The following is a 6,038-nucleotide window of genomic DNA, read 5'->3' as shown; positions in this document are numbered from 1 at the left end:
TTACTTGATGTCTTTTTTTTAGCTATAAGCACTTAACTCTCGCAAAATAGAGCTGCCCTCCTTTCCATACAGTAGTCCCCCAAGTAATATCTATTTCAGTATTATCATTGACTATTGGTATTAAGTCCAAACACCTCTCTGCCATGTCTCATATAAACATTTCATTCCACTTTGAATTAGATTCTACAAACAAAATAAATAAATATTAAATTTTGGTATGAATATAAAAATTGGTTTCCTTTGGCTGGGAATTGGATTGTGTTTAGACATCCTGGAATAGTACGGATGGTTCATTTCTTAAAAAGTAAAAATCTCCCTTACTCTATCGAAGATGTCAGGCGAATGACCGCTCCATGCTCTGTTTGTGGGGAAGTGAAACCTCAGTTCTACCAAAAAACCCCATCAACACTCATCCATGCGATGGCTCCTTTTGAGAGACTTAACATTGATTTTAAGGGCCAATACCATCTGTGACAAGGAATAAATATATACTGACGGTTGTTGATGAGTTTTCAAGATATCCGTTTGCTATTCCTTGCTCAGACAAATCAGCATCTTCTGTCATCAAAGCACTTACATCAATCTTTACCATCTTTGTTTGGTATGCCTGCTTTTGTCCACTCCGACCAAGGTTCTGTTTTCATGTCAAAAGAACTGAGTGATTTCTTACTGTAGTAAAAAACATGTGTCTTCAATTCTTTATTATTGTTTTGTTGTGTTTGTAAACAAATCCATTATAATTCAATGTAGTAATGTTCAAGTTATTAAAAGCCTTCCTAAAGGTGATAAAAGTTCTTTTTCATTCATTCTTACTCTCATTACAATTTTAATAACTTGATATTGTGAAATGAATACTATATCCTAAAGCCAGACAAGTTTAGTGTAGATCCAAACTCATCATCTGCAAGTAACGAATGGACACATTGGCACAAAACGTTTCAGAATTTTGCTACCAGCATCACACCACAACCATCCGACTCCGATAAACTCAAAATACATATAAACTTTATTACTCCGGAAATCGACAAGTACATAAGTGAAAGCGGTACGTATAACAATGCTATATCTGTGCTAAGAAGTATCTATGTAAAACCTGTAAATGAAGTACATTCCAGACATAAACTATCTGCATGTCAGCAGCAACCTGAGGAGACTATTGACCAATATCTCCAGGCTTTGAAATTACTAAGTAAAGACTGTCAGTTTAAAGCTGTCACAGCTGAAAAGAATAGGGATGATTATATCCGTGACACATTTATTGCTGGAATAAAATATTCTGCTATTCGCCAGCGCTTACTAGAAAATGTTTCGTTGACACTAGATCAGGCATATAGTCAAGCCAGATCCCTAGAACTTGCACATGAGCAATCATTAGCTTTTCAATCTTTCCAATCTATAGTAAATGCAACTTCGTCCCAAGAATCTCAAGCGAGCAATCAGAATGTTGATGCAACTTCAAGCAGTTTAGAAAAGTGTTCTCTAGCTGCTGTGACTGAAAAATGTTTCTTTTGCGGTAATCTGAGACATCCTAGGGTCAAATGTCCAGCTAAAAATACAATTTGTCATAACTGTGGTAAACAGGGGCATTTTGCTAAGGTCTGCAGGGCAGGTAAATTACAAACCAAGCAATTGGATAAATCTAAAGAAGTAATGAACTCTATTGCCCTGTAGCTTCGCCCGGTGGGTTAACAAAGAGTACAGTACTTTTTAAGCCCTAGTTAATGGTAAATCTGTCTCTGTTTTGATAGATACGGGAAGCTCTCTAAGTTTGATAAACAAATCTACTGCTCTTAATTTAGGTATTCCTATAAAACCAGGTACAGGTACTGTCTCAATGGCTACTACATCAATCACATCCGACATAACAGGTCAATGCAAAGTAAATCTTGTCATTCTTAATCACTTTTACAAGCAAGTTAATCTTTCATTGTTACCAGATCTTTGTGCAGATATAATTGTTGGACATGATATTTTGAAAAACCATGCAAGTATTAAAGTAGTCTTTGGTGGCAACCAAAGATGATTCTGACCCATCTCTTCTTCTGACGAGAGCGTACTGTGGATTTGTTTCCAAAAGTTGAACTGGCTCGACAACAAGGTCATCATATTTATTAGATCTTACAAACTTTCTAAGCAGGACAGGACCAGGAGCAGATAGCCAAGATAGTAAGGAGTCTCCATTGGTAGTTCTCCTGTTATGTATAAAAGAATCTTTTGTGCGGTGTGCAATTTGTCGCATTGCATAAAAGAGATCTGACTGAGTGGAGCCTCCTGTAATACTTCTTCCCATGCAGCAACTGGCAGGTTGTGGGTTTTCAAAGCTAGTAGGATGGTGTGCCATATTGTTCCATTAAAGCGTTCAATCTGAGAGTTCCCTCTAGGGTTATAAGGTGTCGTATGACTTGTAGCTACCCCATACTTGTGAAGAAAGTCCGTCAGCTCACGCGACATACAAAATGAACCTCTATCTGAATGTACAAAGGACGGGGCTCCAAACATAAAAAATATATCTAGAAAACATTTGATAACTGTTGCTGAACTAACGTCCTTACAGGGATAAGCAAATACAAAATGAGAATACTCATCCACCATGGTTAAAAGGTAACGGTTTATGGTCGTTGATGGAAGAGGGCACTTAAAGCCAATATTTAGACGTTCAAAGGGAGTGGTTGCCTTTATCAATTATCCTTGGAGTTGGTGAAATCTTGGCATCACTTCTGCACATGTTTGGCAAGCTGACGTCATCCTTTTTACATCATCCAGAGTGTAGTTTAGATTTTTAGTTCTAATCCAATGAAACATTCGAGTGACTCCCGGAAAGCAGAGAGATTTGTGTAATTCAAACAACTTAGCATTGTCCCAGCGAACCGCACATACCCGAGAGAGCGTATCTGCTTTTACATTCTCCATACCAGGTCGGTACAACTATTTCATATTGATAAGGAGACTCTAGTCGCCATCTATATCTGGTATAACTGGCTGGGTAGCTGAGTGGTCATAGTGCTCGCCTGCTAATCAAAAGGTCGCCGGTTCGATCCTGAGAAAAGTCAGTAGCTTTTTGATGGTTCGAAACTGGACCCAGCTGTTCCTGATCATTGGGCTTTAAATAAATGATCCTGGCTAATGAAACAGCTGATCTTAGTCAGTAACAAAGCTACACAGATCATCTCACACCATTCTACACTCATCCTTCACTCATATTTGGGTTAAAATACGCACCTTAGCGGCGTCCCCATCTTAATGATTGATAATTGATAATTGATAAAATCTCTTAACTTTGTCATTTTTGATTTTGCTTGTATGCCTCTTGTCAAAAATAAATTATAAAAAGCTTGCTGATCTGTGTATAATCTGAAGTCTCTTCCGATAAGAAATGAAAAAAGTTGAAACCTGTAAGTAAATTTAAAACTAATCTTACATACTAAAAAAACGTTTGTAAAACTTATGACATCTCTGATTATACTACTGGACCGAACTATACACTGGGTTGGTACCAAATGAAATATATTTTCCTGTAGATGTGCAGAATCTCTGTATAAATTAAAATATGCTCAAAAATAAGCACAAAAAAATGAATTTCGAAAGGCTTTGACAATGGCAACGGCTTCTTTTTCAACAGCTGAATACAGCTTCTCAGATTTTTTAAGAGTCGGTGAGAAAAAAGCAATTAGCCGATTATCTTGACTCAAAGTTGCAGGTCGCCGGAATTTTATCCCCCTGGAATTTTACCCCCTGGGCAAAGCTGACGTCACTATGACGTAGTAACCTGAGTGGCCAAAAGTTTGTTCGCGGCCGGAATTTTACCCCCGCGGATTTGGAAGTCTAATGAAAATAGTCAGAGCGTGATTAATTAGATTAGCGATAATAACCGGAATTTTACCCCCTGTCCATATAACTAGCGTTTAGGCAACTGAAGATGTACGGGCCGGATTTTTACCCCCAGAATTTTACCCCCCGGAATTTTACCCCCCGAAATTTTACCCCCTGGCTGATTTTAGAAATTGAATGAATGATTTTCTTATTTCTGTTTTTAATTAATTGTAAACATTTCATTATTTAGTAGCCTATCTTTATTTATTTATTTTGTAATCTCAACTAAGTAAACAGAATTCGCTGTTTTATTTTGATCATATTAACCAACAGTTGGCTTCAAAGATCGAATCCTGACACTCGAAACTCAAAATTAATATTAAAACCCAGTTCGATTAGTTAATGTTACATATAAATTAAGATAGGCTACTTAATAATAAAATGTTTACCATTAAATTAAAACTGAATGACGATAATAAATCATTCTCACTAATTTATATATCTGGCCAGGGGGTAAAAATCCGGGGGGGTAAAATTCCGGGGGTAAAAATCCAGGCCGTACATTCTAGGTTTTTATAATTTGATGTGTTCTGATTAAACTCACAACCATGAAAATATATGTTTAATTCCGCGTTTAATCCATCGAGCTGATGTCGCGAAACTCAAAAGTTCGCGGCCGGAATTTTACCCCCTGGTTTGTGACTTTGTTTGCCCAGGGGGTAAAATTCCAGGGGGATAAAAATCCGCTACCCCAAAGTTGCTGCCATGGCTATGTCAGATGCGTCAGTCTCCACTACCAGTGGCTCTTGCCCATCACAAGGAGCAAATTACTGAATTTGCAATGTCAAGTTTGAGGGCTCCAAAATCTGCAACCACTTCCTGTGACAAAGGAAAAGAATTTACTTGTGTCAGTTTTTTTTTTTTTTATCAGAAAACCGATGTATCCATTTTGAATAGTGAGCGAAAAATCCTAGGACTCGCCTTAGTGAAACTTGGTCTTTGGGCACAGGAAGTGACAGTAGAGATTCTAGCCGATCTGGATCAGGGCGAATAGAGTTATGGGAAACTAAATGTCCCAACAAAGTTATTGAAGACTGGTTGAACTTGCTCTTTTCATTGTCGATTACAAGTCCATACTTAGTTATAGCATCTAAAAATGTTTTTAGATTCTCATCATGATCCTTTTGATCATTTCCACAAACGGCCAAATCATCCAGATAGGCATACACTCCATTCAGTTTTTCTTTTCTAATGATTTGGTCCATGGTCTTTTGTAAACAAGCCACCCCGTTGGTTACACTACACCAAAAGGGATTCTTCTGAAATGAAAAAGATGACCAGCAGCCTCAAAAGCAGCGTACTTCTTTTCTTCGTCAGAAATTGGTATTTGATAGTATGCTTGCTTTAAATCAATGGCACTAAAAACCTTGTTCGTCGCTACAGTGAATAAAAGATCATCTATATTGTTGTTGTTGGTAAGGGATAGGCGTCTAAAAGAATAAATATGTTTATCGTTTGCAAATAGCCCACACACAGTTGCTTCTTCCCTTTGTCGTTTGTAACAACCAACACTTGTGCACGCCAAGGTGACGAACTAGGTTCAATGATCTCCTCAGTCTGTAGCCTTTCCATTTCTTGTTTTACAAATTGCATGTCTTCATCTGACTAACGTCGCGATTTTGTGGCTATCGGCTTACAATCTGGAGTTAAATTGCAGTATTGCAGAATAGTTAGGGTGGTTCAACTTTGGCACAGGACCACACCAACAGAGGAGGTTTCTCACCTCCAAACCAAACCTGTTGTATATTAGAGTGGAGTTTCATGATATTATGTCCGATAAGCACGTGCAGAATCTCTTTATAAATTATAATATGCTCAAAAATAAGCACAAAAAATGAATTTAAAATATAAAAAAATAACATGGGCCTTATGGGTTGCCATGTTGGTAACAAAATATGGGGGATGCGGAATACTATCCCCCGGAAAACTTCCCCCCCAGGTGAAACGTGACGTCACAAAATCTGCCAACTAACCAATGGACTAACCCCTAGACAAATCATGAATAGTGACGTAAAATTCCACTAGGTTCATCCCTCTGCTATTTAATTTTAATTTGAGTAATTCCATTGGATAATAGAAAAGTCATGTGGTGAATATAAAACAGAATTTCGAAATGTTACAGCAAGTTTGGTTGGCTAGGTTAGGTTAGATTAGATCTGTTTGACAAC

This window comes from Macrosteles quadrilineatus, unplaced genomic scaffold (genome assembly GCF_028750875.1).
Source record: "Macrosteles quadrilineatus isolate MER2022 unplaced genomic scaffold, UCM_ALF_1.0 Scaffold_2__2_contigs__length_208266976, whole genome shotgun sequence".
NCBI classification, from domain to species: domain Eukaryota; kingdom Metazoa; phylum Arthropoda; class Insecta; order Hemiptera; family Cicadellidae; genus Macrosteles; species Macrosteles quadrilineatus.
This window is presented reverse-complemented; position numbering follows the sequence as displayed.